At 42.0% G+C, this 14765-nt stretch overlaps 1 protein-coding gene across 7 annotated transcripts in view; it reads right to left on the reverse strand.

Annotated features, from left to right (window-relative positions):
* Positions 1-1885: 1885 nt before the first annotated feature.
* The window catches only part of ZNHIT6 (zinc finger HIT-type containing 6), an 85416-nt gene continuing 72536 nt past the window's right edge, over positions 1886-14765 (reverse strand). For 5 of the 7 annotated variants that reach the window (XR_013384241.1, XR_013384237.1, XR_013384238.1 and 2 more), the window contains 2 exons: positions 6887-7035; positions 1886-3794 (listed from right to left, as the gene is read on the reverse strand). The gene's annotated coding sequence lies outside the window, so the exon portion shown is untranslated. The remainder of the gene's footprint in view (positions 3795-6886; positions 7036-14765) is intronic. The other 2 variants (XR_013384242.1, XM_077905287.1) reach the window with 1 other exon arrangement.

A 14765-nucleotide genomic window follows, 5' to 3' on the forward strand; every position in this document is an offset into this window, starting at 1 on the left:
AGCAAAGGGCCTAAGAAAAGAGATGTAGTTAATGTATTCCATCTGTTTGTTTGCTCTCGTATGCCCTGGGACTCTGGACGAAATACCAGTTTGGGAAAGGAACTGCCACACAGAGGGCAGGAACAATGTACCAACAAGGCAAAGTCGGACACACTGTCCAGCTCGGGTTGCCCACTTATGAATTTGAAGTCCCTAACTGTCAAATCAGTCCCCAATCTCAATCCCATTCCTACTCTGGCAAGGGCATGAGGATCTATTTCCAGATATGAGCTGTAAAGCGGCAGAACCGATCGGCACCTTCGTGTGGGGCCAATCATCACTGCCCTGAGTGGCTCAGGACACGCAGGACTACATTCTTGTGGTTCGCCTTTCCAGAAAGGCCTTTCCCAAGCACCACATGTTGCCTGCACTGGGTCCAGCAGAAGAGCGGGAGGCAGAGGATGTGCCCTATGGCAGACTCTGCTTTACCAGAATAATAGCATGCTCCTAGCTTTGGCCCTTTGCAATCCTTCTCCCCACAAAGGCCCTCTCCTGGAAGGCTTCACAGCATGGGGCCCCCAGAAGAGCTCTTCTCTATTATGTGACAACCTGTAACAAATAAGCATAGTGGCTCCAGGGCATTCTGATCTCATTTGGGTAATTTAACAGCAAAAATTTACTGAAAACTCAAGATAATCCAGAAATCATCCCCTGGCTTTCACTTAGGATGTGGAAGGAGAGAAAAGAAAAAAAAAAAAAAAAAAAAAAGGATAAACAAGGAACAGAAGAGAAAAGAGCTTACAGGAGAAATTGAAAACAAACCTTATCCCAAGTCCAGAAAGAATATTCCATTTAAATGCTTTATAAAGATTTTCTCTGATGAGTAACAAGAGTACTGGATAAGGCATGTTACTTTATAGTGACTTCTCAGTCTGGTACTTACTGAAAGGTCTTATATACCCAATGTAGGCAAAAGGAAAAGGTGCAGGGGAAGACCACATACCCCTAAGGCTAGTTAAGGACAGAGGAGGGGCTGCCAAGGCCAGAGCCAACTTTTAGTCTATATAACCAGGGCCTGCTGTTTCTCTGGCCCAGGAGCCTGTGGTGGCCACTCCTGGATAACTACCTACCACCCTGTTTGGTTGTATTCAACATTCCTTCCTGGAAACTTCTCTTAAATAAGAGAATAGAGATGAGAAATGCCCACAGGGAAAGTTTTCATACAGACCCACAAGCTCAACTGGCTGGAATCTGAAGAGGGCAAAAAATGGAATGTTCACCCCGAATGATTGAATAGAAGATAAGCAAACATCAGGTGACAGAGCAAACACACAGGAAATATGATCTATCTACCCAGGAAGGACTATGGTTTTTGAAGTCACCTTTAAATGGCAGGAGGTTCTTATTGACTCTGGGGTTTTGAATCCAAGTCTGAGCAAAAGCTGCACTCTTGATTCTAGGAAGAACAGTATAGAGCACAAGGGCCAAGGATTTTTGGAGCTGGTCGTCTGGAATCAGCCTCCTGGGATTAGAAGTTCCAAGAGTCAACAGTAGCTGGCAGCAGAGAGCCAGCCTCTCCAGGCTTGGACCGCAGGATCTTTGACTGTCAGCACCAGAAGGTACCTTAGAGAGAGCCTAAGACCAAGGACTTTCCTTTTCAGGTGAGGAAACCCAGGTCTAGAAAGGGTAAAAGGCTCGTCCAAAGTCACACAGTTGGTGTGTGACAAACAGTTGGGAGTGAAGCCAGTGAACTGACTTCCATTCCCCTGCTTTAGCCAATGTGTGACCCAAGACCACAATAGTTGTGGGGCAGAAAGAAGGGGAAAATTATGAGTTTTGAGAATCATTAGTAATCCTATCATGAGACACACAGTTAATGTCATTAGCCAGTAAACACGCTAATGTCTTTAATGAGAGTGGCAATATTTATTGCACTAATGAAGTGGCTGGTACTGGTAGCCTTTTGTGGCAGACATTTTTTTCAAGTTTACAATTATAACAATATACATATATAAAAAGAGATCTACACATTTCCTGTCTAAACACACACCTTGATCATTCTATTATGTAGACTGAATGAGTGAACATATGTCCCTTAATTTTGTCAGAAAAAAAAACTTCTATTGGGTTATAGCCAGAATGACGACAAAGTTATATGGCAGGTAGTTTAAAAACAAAATTGGAAAAAAAATAAACAAAATTGGTTAGTTCCCCCTCCCCTTTTCTACTATTTATTAGTTTTTAAAAAGTGACTTCAGTCCTAATGAAGGTATTGAGAAAGCAGATGCAAAGACAAAAGTTGATTCAATCAGTGCTATGCATGTCCTGGCAGCATGAGGAATAGTTTGCTCAATTGTGGAGTCCCCGGCTTGGGGCAAGGCCCCGTGCCCATGAAAAGCATGCCTATGAAAAGCATGGGTGAGTCAGTATATTTTAGATGCTTCTTTTTGAAGGCCCTTCAAGGAGGTAAGAGAAACTAGAACACTCAGGTTCAGGGAGGATACAGACTTTTTTCTCATTGTTTCCTAATGTAGGTTAGGACATCAACAGTCTAGAATGCTGAAAGAGACCTCTTGTATTCTATTCAAGATAGATGAATGGCATACTGTCATAGCCATTTAGGTCTAGAAGGGCTTCAGAAATCACCTAATCCAGTATCTTCATTTTCCAGATCAGAAAACAGAGGCCCAGTTAGATCCAGTGACTTGATAAAGGTTAGCACAAGCTTTCTGGGTGTGCTGCCAACCTCTAATGTGTGTATTGGGGAAAGGGGTTGGGGTAGGGTGGGGCAGCCAGCCTTTCAACAGGTCTGTGAACCTTTGAAAACGCAAGCTATACAAATAGTGTCTACAGGGTATTTTCCGGGAAGATTTCGATCTACATGAATTTAACTTGAAGATTTAAATAAAGATTTTAAAACATTACAATTATAATAATTATCCAGCCCTCCAAAAGTGTTCATTCAGAGTAGGTAGCAGGTGTGAAAACTTTGGAGATGGGTCTTCTGTTTTCTTGGAGGTACTGAGGCCTATGCTGACCACTGCTAGTGAGATGGAGTGGGGAGATCAGAGCCAAACGCTGAGGGAAGCACTGTTCCACCTGACAGTGTCACCAACTTGCTGACACTCAGCATCTTTACTGCTTGGGGGGCGGGGGGTGACTTTGACAGCTGAAGTATACACTTCAGCAATTGTCCAGTCTGACAATGACTGCATATAAGTATGGCCAGCAGTGAGCACCCCTGGCTCCCCAAAAGTGCTCCAAACATCAAAGCCCAAAAGATCATTTGATGAATGAGCCTATTTCCTTGGAGCATAAATGAGGTGCTGTCACCACTCTAGAATGATGGCTACCATTTGATGAGTACTTTCTATGTGTGGTACTCATGACCTGTTACCTTGTTTTTTCTCAACAAGAGCAATGCACAGTAAGGGTCATTGCTCTGTTTCAGAGATAGGGGCAGCTACAACCCAGTAACTTGGCCAAAGACACCTGGCTAGTTAGTGGCAGATGGAAATAAACTCCACTGTCTGACTCTAACTCCCTTGCCTCCTGGGTTAGGACCCAAGCAGGTGGACCTGCACTCATGCACCAGTATTCTAGATTTTAAGTTATTGTCAAGAGCCCCCCTTAATTCCAATATTTGTTTGGAGGCCTGTTTTCTGGAACTTCATGTTTGTTTGCCATGCATACATATGACTTCCTTCAATTTCTCTGCAAATTTCCACCAAATAAAACCATATGCAGTTCCATAGCAACACTGCAACACAAACACGGTGTAATCTCTGTCCACTGCAGTACACAGCTTGAAAGGTCTAAAAGAAAGAAAAGAAGAGAAAAGATAAGAGGAGAAAAGGAAAAAGTAAAAAAGAAAGGAAAAGAAAACCCTCAAACCCCCAAAACCTAAAAATAAAAAAAACGACATCTGTATACAGTTGAACAGAATCCCATGGTAACAAACACAAACATACACTTGGTTCTTTTAAACCTTCTCTTCTGGGATGCCCGGGTGGCTCAGCGGTTGGGCGGTTGCCTTTGGCTCAGGTCATGATCCCTGGGATTCAGGATCGAGTCCCGCATCGGGCTAACCCTTTCCCCGTGGCTCTGTCTCTCATGAATGAATAAATGAATCTTTGCAAAAAAAAAAAAATCTTTTCTTCTTTTTTCCCCCCTTTGTTATAGTTTTAGAACAGAAGCTGGGTTGCAACATGTGTGAGCATACAGGGTTCCAATCGGGTGACAGAGAGGAGCAGAGGGCACGGGCCTCCCACGCTTTACAAATGAAGGCTTCCACCCTCCCAGGGGACAGCCACTGGCCCAAGGTGACGCGGCTGGAAAGGAAGAGTGAAGGGACTTTTACTCTACTTCACGTGGCCCCTGGCTGCTAGGGTGCTGGGGAAGCTATGTGTGCCACCTGCTATGTGTGACTCCCTTCCAGCTGCGCCTCCACGGGCCCTGGGTTTGGAGGCTCCGGCTGCACTGATGCAGGTAAAGGTGACTTTTCTGTCTGCGGCCCCTGCTTTCCCCTCTGCTTCTCTCTCCTCCCCGGAGCCTACGCTTCTTAGGGCTTCCTATGTCCTGACCAATGCAGACGTCTCAGAAACCAAGACATCTGAAACAACTAGTCAGTTGGGGTTATGCAGTGATTTGCTCCTGTTTGTACAGGAAGGTGCAGCGCTCACTAGCTGAAGGGGTTAGGAATTCATCAGGTAAATGCCATTCTCAGGGTTGCACGTTTGTGGATCGGAGAAACTTGTTATGATCAGGTGCTAAAACCTGAAGAATATGTTCTTTGGCAGCTTCCTCACTGGACTTGTGCTGAGGGACCCAGTGACCTACTGAGGTGGTGGGTAGGGGGCTGAGGGACAGCCAAGTGGTGAACACAGGAAAGCCTGCCGCTTCTGGAATACTTAGTAGGTGCCAGGTGCTCTGAGAGGGCTCTTTATGATAGTTCATCCTCCCACACTCAGAACCAGTGTTATCATTCTGCTTTAACCCATGAAAGATCCAAAGCTTTCATAGGTGGTCAGTCCTGTCCAAGATCATGCAGTGGCAGAGCGGGTTCTGCTCAGGGCTGAGAATTCCAGAGCCTGTCCAGGAGCAACTTCCGCATAGAAGAGGGTGGGGACACTCAGCAGAGACATGCAAATAAGAGTGCACCAGGAGAGATCATATTATTTCCTCAGGCGAACTTGAACCCGTTTTTGGATGTGGGGGATGGGTGGGTGGGGGAGGCGGAGGAGTGGGAACATCCCTGCTTCTTGTCCAAATCCAAAGAGGGGATCCAAGGTTTCGGTCAGGAAGGCTCTTTTTTTAATCAATTGTTTTTTGTTTTTAGAACTAAGATGGAAATGACCCAGTGAGGAAGGAAAATGAGCATGGCCTGCCCTGGTCACACAATTAAAACATATATGCTGGCCAAAGGTACATCACTCCCCCACCCCTCCCTTCAGAGAGAGAAAGGCCCTTTCTGAACTGGAAGCCTATTAAAGCATTCCACTGGGGAATTCTCTGACCCTTCTGAAGGGACACTGTGAGAACCTTGTTCCTTAGAATGCAGTCACACAAAGGGTTTTGTGCAAATACCGAGCCATTATTCTATAAATGCAAAGAAGCATTAGGGATGGTATGTGAACAAAAGCTGGACAGAGGATGCACGCCCAGATGCTGTCTTGGCCAGGTTGCAATTTGAATGATCTAATGTTTTCTGGCTCCTTCCTGCTTTGCTTTTCCAATTTGGTTTGAATATTTGCATTACTGTATTATTTTCCCTGTACAATTGCTGTTGTCTGTACACAATTAGGTCATTTTCATAGTTGGGTGAGGAGACGCTTCAGACGTGAGATGAGCTACAGCTGGTAGCTGGTTCTCTCCTGGGATGTGAATTTAGATCCCCATCTTGTTGATCCTAGAGACTCTACCTGCACCCAGGATCTGAAAGTTTTAATGTAGGTCATTCAACCAAGTGGAAAGAACCACAGCATCGCTTTGTAATGGTGGGTAAGCACATCTTGTTTCTATAACTTTCGGGTTGATTTGCTGATCTAATCATGCTGGTCCCTGGGCCAAATCTAACCCTGTACTGTAATGCTTCAGACACACACAAATAGGGCTGCTTCCTGGCCGCCTGTGGCTTCTTTGGTCTGTGGAAGGTCTGCTGAAGTAGACCCTGAGCAAGGGAGAAGGAAAGGGAAGCACTAGGGTGAAGAAGAAGGGCAAGCTGCCTCCAGAAATGCATGTAGATGTTCAAGTCAGTACAGAGGTGGAACTTTGACCTAGCACTTTGAAGAGAGAGAGGAAGGGGATCCCAAAGGAATGGAGGCTTATTTTGCTGATGAAAGCTGTTTTGGGCCATGTTCACAAAGTGCTCTGCAATCCCTCACCGGTGTAAAATCTCACTGATACACATTCCACCACCCCACAACTTTCTCAGCTCTCTGGAATTTGTGGCCCTTTGGGCAAGGCCAGTGTTACATTTTATGTTTGTACTACCTTTAAGATAGGTTGGACTAAACAAATGGAAAGGACAGGCTGTGATTAAAGTCACTGGGGAAGCTCCCTGACTTTTTTTTTTTTTTTTTAAGATTTTATTTATTTATTCATGAGAGACACAGGGAGAGAGGTAGAGACATAGGCCGAGGGAGAAGTGGGCTCCATGCAGGGAGCCTGTGGGACTCGATCCCAGGTCTCCAGGATCATGCCCTGGGCCAAAGGGAGACCCCAAACTGCTGAGCCACCCAGGGATCCCCCAGCCCCCTGACTCTTACAGTGCTTCGTAATCAGACATGACCACACTTAGCTCATTGAGTGAGCATTCTCTGGCAGGACCAACTCTCTGGCTCAACCTTCTCATTGTTCCTGCTTGTTTCCTCCCTCCATTCCTTAGATCTGAATCTACAACACTGACCTTGTTTCTTCTCTCTTCTTTCGTTTTTATCCAAATCATTCATTCATCATTTGTTTACTAGATATTTGATCACCTTCTGTGTCAGATATGTTCTAGATGTTGGAGTTACAACCAGTGAATAAGGAGTTTGTCCTCTCACAGAGCTCAGTCTAAAGAGGAGCACAGACCATAAAGTGTGATAGGCATTACATACATGAAGGGAAGCCCACTTAAACATTTAGCAGTGGCTGATTCATGAAGCAGCTAAGACTCACAGAGGTGTCTCTCACAGATGGCTGATGACAGGACTGGAACTAGAGACCATTCAGGAATCAAAGCCTAGCCTCCTGCCACCACCTCCTTCTTGAGGCCCCCAGTCTTATTTGGTCTTTCTCATCCAGTTGCACAGAGGTCATACTTACTCTTCTCCCACGACTAAGCTATTCTCACCTCAGTAAAACTCACATTCATTACTAAAGCCAGGTATCTGCCCTACCTCCAAGAACTGATGTGCTGATAAACTGAGCTGCTAGATGTAAAAGTGCTTTGAGAACTGTGCTGCAATACAATTCTAAGTACTAAAGCTTCTATCAAAGTAACATTTAGTTCAACCAACAGATGAGTCAAGGGAGTAACCACTACTCAATACCAGGTTCTGTGGGAGTGAAGCTATCTTCAAGTATATAGTATGGCCCCATCCTTAATGGAATTTCTGAGAAGCTGATGGTACAAAGTTAAAGAGAAAACACAGTAAGTATTTATGGAGTACTTATCATGTGGTTTTCCTTACAGTATCTCAAATAATCCTCACAGTTGTTTAGGATATAGGCATTATTTTCTTCCTGGATGGAATGCCCTCCCCCAGTACCTGTCTGGTCAAGCACAATAAAGCATAGTGGCTAAAAGCCTTAGATCAGGACTCAAACTGCTTGAATTCATATCCAGGCACTGCCAGTTACTTTCTGTATGACTGGGAACATAACTCAAATTCTCAATGCTTCAGTTGTAGAATTTAGATACTAAGAATGTATTTTATACTTTCTTATGAAAGTGACCATATATGTTAAGTACTTGTGACAGTACTTGGTCTAGAGTAAGCATGAGAAAAAAGTTAGGTATTATTATTATCCAGCTCCAACACCTTTTTATCTGCAAAGCCTTCCCAGATCCCCCATTAGAATTGGTCCCTTTTACCTCTATCTCCTCATATCACTGTGGGCGTGCCTCTCAACATATTTTTATGTGTACCTGGTTATTAGTGTCTGATACAGAAAAAACAATAAAAATGTTGATGGTCAGATGAATGGATGTTTCTGTCTCCCAGAACTATACATGTTCATAGAAGGGAGAGTATTGTGTTTCTAGCTGTAAGACAGAATATCTGTATGTCCTAGATAAAATATAACAAATATGCTTTTAAATGCAGAGTTAACCTCTCATACAAATTAGGGAAATCCTCATCACACCCATGTGTGTATGCATACAGACTGGGGTTCAAAGTGGTAAGCTGCCACTGGAGCTCTGCTGCTTTGGAAAGTCTGTCTATCCCAGTGACTTTGAGGCTTGGTTTTAGGGGCATTATGGGAGACAGAAGACCAGGCTTAGTGCCCTCAAAAGATGGAAAGTTGGATTAGAGAATTCTGCATAAAAGTGAGACTCCTAATAGGATACATACTAAATGAGACTACGCTAGAAAAAAGCCTGCCTATCTGCAATGAAGAAAAATGAGAAATTTTGTCTGTCTTGGCCCACACTCATAAGATGTTAAAATACAATCTTGCCCTCACACAAGTGTAGGATTTGAATTTATACTATCTACATGGTTGGATAACTTTAGCTATAATATTAAATTGGCCCCAGCAGGACTCCTGGGTGGCTCAGTGGTTGAGTGTCTGTCTTTGGCTCAGGGCATGATTCTGTGGCCTGAGATCCAGTCCCACATCGGGCTCCCTGCAAGGAGTCTGCTTCTCCCTCTACCTATGTCTCTGCCTCCCTCTCTGTCATGAGAATAATGACATGAATAAATAAGTAAAATCTTTAAAAAAAATTGGCCCCAGGTTGGTAACATACCAGGGCACCTGGCAGAAGCAGATTTTCTGTGGAGGGACAGTTCCACAACCTTCATAGGACTTAAACAGATAAAGTCCCACTGAACAGAAGATCACAACTAAAATGACAGTCACACTAGGAAATACACAAGCTGCCATGAGTGAAAGTCAGTAGAAACCACAATGAAGAGAATTAGACATTATATAACAGTTATCATATACCAAATATAAATTGTTTAAAATGTCTAAAGCAATAGAAAGGGGAAACAAAAACATGAAAAAAAATAAACAGAATCTAAAAAGACCAGGTAGAATTGAGAAAGAAAACCCCAAATACTACCTCTGAAAATAAAAAAAAGTATAATTATTAAAATTAGAAACAGTAAACGAGTATAAGTAGAATAGATACAGATAAAGAGAGAATTAGTGAACTGGAAGATAAATCTAAGGACATTACTCAAGATACAGCCAAAAAAAGGACAAGGCAAAGAAATGGGAAACAAGATGTTAAGGAGGTCAGGAAGAAAAAAAATTGAGATGTGAGAAAGGCAGTATATAGAGAACATGGCTAAAATATTTCCAGAATTAAGGGAAAGAAGGTGGCTTGTTTAATCCTTGAATATAAGGCATCTGGCAAAGTGCCTGGTACATAGTAGATTCCCATTTAGTGTTCGTTACCCTGAACTGACACATATGCTATAACATTTGCTTGCCCATTATACCTATTTATTTAAAAAATTCACAAGTGATACAGTTGTGAACAAAATAGACAAAATCCTTATCTTTATTGACCTTGTGTTCTGCATAAAGAAGACAAATAATAAACAAGTGAACACACTAATACTCAAGATACCTTTTTATTTAAGAACTGTTATGAAGGGGCAGCCCAGGTGGCTCAGCGGTTTAGCGCCACCTTCAGTCCAGGCGGGATCCTGGAGACCCGGGATCGAGTCCCACAACAGGCTCCCTGCATGGAGCCTGCTTCTCCCTCTGCCTGTGTCTCTGCCTCTCTCTCTCTCTCTCTCTCTCTCTCTCTCATAAATAAAAAAAATATTTAAAAAAAAACTGTTATGAAGGAAGTAAAAGGGTTGTTTAGTAGATATATTTGGACTAGGATTTCATCAAAGAAGTGAGACCTCAATGGTAAGAAGTCAAGTGAAAGAATACATCCTAAGCAAAGTATATAGCAAGTGCAAGGGCACTGAATGAGAAATACTGTGGCATTTTCAAGGAAGAGAAAGAAGTCAATGTGTTTGGAGTTCTATGGGTGACACAGAGAGTGATATTAGAAGTGATCTGAGAGGTGAGCAGAAGCAATGGAATTTTTTTCCCATTCCCAGCAGGAAATCATTGTAAGGTTTTAAGTGTAGGAGCAGTGTGCTCTGTCACCTTGGCTACTGTGTGATATAGGAATGAATTGTAGAAGTGGCAAGAATGGAAGCAAGGAGCTTAGTGATTTCAGTTGTCCAGGCATTAGCTGACAGAAACTTATACCAGGGTGATGGCTGTGTGTATGGAGAAAAGTGTTTGGATTTAGCTGTTTTTTGATGTAAAAGGTGATGGAAAGAAATGGTGGAATCAAACATGATCCCTATTTTTGGACTGAGCAATTAGGTGAAGAGTGGTGCCATTTTCCAAGATGGAGATGAGAAGAAGAGTAATGCTTGGTTGGGCGTGAGGTGGTAACATGAAACAGGAATTCTGTTTTGGGCATGTTGAACTTCAGATGCTTATCACACATCTAAGTAGACAGCTGTGTATAAGAATATGGAGGAGCTCAGGAAAATGAGCCCCAAGTGAAGGAATGGTCATATTTTGAGATGTATGTTTCCTTCAAGATCCCCCAATAACACAGACTGACCACTTCCAGTTCCAGACCCTGTGGGTATAGTCAATGTAGCTTCAGAGTTTGGGAGAATCTGCCTGCCCAGTGCCCAATTCAGAAGTAGAGCCTGGAGTCTTCCAGCCCCATCTAAACCCATTGCTTTTGGTAATAGCTGTAGTTTTAAGCCAGTGCATTCTGAAAGATGCCAAAAGACTGAGTACAGAAACGGCGTGGTGACAAACCCAAGCAGCTCTTGTGTGAGGAAGGGTGGAGAAGTCATCATATAATCTGACTCCCACCCACTCCCACCCACCAGCTCAGAGCATTGTATCTAAGAGATCCAAGGGAGTAGAGTTAAGAATATGACGCATCAGGAGGTACAAAGAAAGAGGAGATCCCAGCATGAGGTAATGACTGTAAAATGCCATAGCCCATTACATAAGCGAAAGTGAAACCTCTAAGGAACAAACAAAGGGTATCATATTGATGTAAAAATACAAGAAGCTTACTCTGTGGTTGCTGACACACATCATTGTGGAAACAAAACCATGTCCAAAGTGACTATGGTTAAACTTGGAACCACATGACAGGAGCTTTAGGAAGTTCCAAAATAATCAAGAATAATTTGAACAAAGTAGCATTCTTCCTCAGGCTTATGGTTTTGAGAGAAGGGACAAGCACTCCTCTGGAGAAGAGAGACAACAATTCAAAAGGGTCAAAGTGACTCAAAGTTCATTTGAAAGAAGGAAGTTACTGCAGCTTTGGAAAAGGACCATCAATCAATTACTGATATTAGTCAGGATCCAGCAGGATCCAGCTCTCAAGCCCAGGAGACTACCATAGAATACTTCCCTTCTCAGATCCGTCCCCATGTGTGTGTATGTGTGTGTGTGTATGTATATCCATCCTCACTAAGAAATCTGTCCTTTTTCATTGCTCAGGAAAACCATGACTATCACTTTAATTCTGTCCCCGATCATGTCTACTTTGCACTGGCCACTAGGAAACTCAGAACCAATTCTGTACCCTACCCTTAACTTATTAAGTACATAAAACTTTGGGTAAGTATGTAGTCTGTGTGCAAACTTCACTGTTGGGCTAATCTTGTTTTTATGCCCTTATTTTTTATTTCATTCACCATTTTCAGATTTTTAAAAAAACTGTATTTGACCTACAATGTGTTTTGGAATAAAGTAGAACACAAATAAATAAACTTTCTGCCCAAACAAGGCAGCATGAAAAGCAAGCACCTGGTGGTATTATGCCATCCCAATGAGCCAAAGGGGTTCTAATTACTGTCTGTTAGACACTCACGTCAGAATCATTAAGTTCATTAGATAGACAGGAATCTTGCTTCAGCTATAAACAAGATGACAAATTAAATGTTCATGAACAAAAGAAGGAGGTATTCAAGGTAAGAAGGGCAGAGCCAATAAAAACAGTCAAATGCGCAATTCTAATTCCTGTAGGGGGTGATTTCCACCCAGCCCAGGGTAAGGCTTCCAGGAGGAGCTCCTCTGGCCTGCCTGGGTGGTTCTCTTACAGAAACTTGGCTGTGCCCTGGGTATAGCTGGTCCCTCAGCTTCTACCACTAGGATCAACCACACTCTTGTCTAGACAAGTGGGTCAAAACCTCTGGAAAGGTTACTTTGCCTGGTTTCTCATTATTTCTTTACATTTTAGTAGTTTTTATCCATTTTTTTCTTTTTGTAAATTGCTGGTTATTCAACTTTTTAAAATTATAAAAGCAATACAAACACAATAAAAATTCAAATAATATGAGAGATATAAAATAAAAAAATCGAACTTCCCCTTTTTTACTTCCCATTCCATTGCTTTCTCTATTCATCAAGAGCAACCAGCAATAACTGTTCAGTATGGATACTTCTGGATCTTTTCAATGCACATTCAGACATATTTACATATACATACATATACTTATAAAGTCTATGTATAGCTTTGTTTTTTTTAAATAATTTTTTAATTCACATTTCTCTGTAACTTCTTTTTTGCACTCATTAAAATATTGTGGATTCTATTACATACATATCAACCACATCTTTATAATGGCTCTTGAACGAATCATGAAATCATAGTAAAAATATGTCTGAATAATATATTCAGCCTATTAAGGAACATTTAAGTTGTTTTTAATATTTTGGTAGTACAAATTAATGTCACAAGGAACTTGTAACAGGGTACAACTTATACTTGTATCCTTTTGTTGTTTTTCTTTCTAAGGAGAACTGTTGGATCAAGGGTATGCATGTGTTAAAATTTTGATAGGCACGGCCAAATTGCCTTCCAGGAAGATTGACCAATTTGCACTTCTACCAACTATGAAAGAGTGCCCCTTTGTTCACATTCTCATCAACAATGGATAGTGCCAGTTTTTAAAATTTTGGCAGAACTGACAAGAGCATAGTACTTATTTTATCTTTGGCCGATAGTAAGGGTGATCATCAATTTTAGTCCTTCCTTTTATTATGGCTACAATGAAAGACATAATTGAAGGTGTGGTTTTGATTCATTTCCTTTTGATACAGATGACCAATCAAAACAGTAGTATTTTGAGCTACTGATCCCTATGGAGATGCACATGTTACACATTTCCATATTAGGAAAGTCAGTCATAATTAAGCTCCTAAGGTCAAATTGTACCTGATGTTTATTCTTGGATTCATTTAATGGCTTTGATCCAAAGTATTAAAAGATGTCAGAACTGTATTCTGATAATGTTCCTTTGTACTATCTTTATCACACTAACAGTTATATGTAACAAACATCTCTAAGTTATGGAAAAAGAAACTTATTAGTCAACTGTTGGGAGTGCTTGTTTCTGCAGCACATATAGTCAACTGTTGGGAGCCCACTATTAAGCTAATTAACAGATGACTGGGCCCCAGGAACACCACGGTGATTTCAGAGCAGGCATGGTATGGCTGGAAGGTCACTTCCATACAGCAAATGTTGAAAGTTTCTCGATCTTTGTGCTCAGAGTCTTTTCTTTTCCCTTTTCTTTTCCTTCCTTCCTTCCTTCCTTCCTTCCTTCCTTCCTTCCTTCCTTCCTTCCTTCCTTCCTTCCTTCCTTCCTTCTTTCTTTCTTTCTTTCTTTCTTTCTTTCTTTCTTTCTTTCTTTCTTTCTTTCTTTCTTTTTCTTTCTTTCTTTTTTCTTTCTTGAGAGAGAGCACAGAGGACGGGGCAGAGGGAGAGAGAGAATCTCAAGCAGGGCTCCATACTCAAAGAGCCGAATGAGGGGTTCAATCTTATGATCCTGAGATCATGACCTGAGGAGAAATCAAGACTCAGATGTTTAACTGACTGAACCACCCAGGTACCCCCAAGGGCCTAATTCTAAAGAGAGAGAATCTTAGTGGTTTAACTTAGGCCTTTAGGGAGGGCAGGCTCTTAATTACAGTCCTAACAGACTGAATCCATTGGGAAAGAGATCCTGCCCAGTCCCCACAGTATCTACAGATAATCTGATAGCATGCTCCTTACATCCAGAAAGGTGTAGAAAAATGGAGACCATCCTATTTTTAACATTTTGTGCAATACTTGTTCAAGAACTTTCCACCTTTTTTTGTGCCCTGGGATTAAAATATGTACATCTTCGAATAAGAATAATAATCCTGAGAGTTTGCTTTTTTTAATACTTTTTTAAAACTTTATTTATTTATTCATGACAGACAGAGAGAGAGGCAGAGACACAGGCTGGGTCTCCAGGATCACGCCCTGGGATGACGGTGGTGCTAAACTGCGGAGCCACCCAGGCTGCCCATCCTGAGAGGTTTTAATATTGGTCTTCACTCATTTTCCCTTCTCCTTGGTTATCCTTAAGGGCATAGAAATTCTGTTTATTCATTTATTCATCCATGCAACCACTATATATGGAGAGCAACCTTCTACTAGACATTGTTCTAGGTGCTGAGGGAAAAGCAATGAAATGGAAAGACAGTCTCTGTCCTGGTAACAGATGAGGCTGGAAAGAGTAAGCAAGGTTGGAATTTGGATTTTGGACTTCATT

The sequence above is a fragment of the Canis aureus genome, chromosome 8 (assembly GCF_053574225.1).
Source record: "Canis aureus isolate CA01 chromosome 8, VMU_Caureus_v.1.0, whole genome shotgun sequence".
Taxonomy (NCBI): domain Eukaryota; kingdom Metazoa; phylum Chordata; class Mammalia; order Carnivora; family Canidae; genus Canis; species Canis aureus.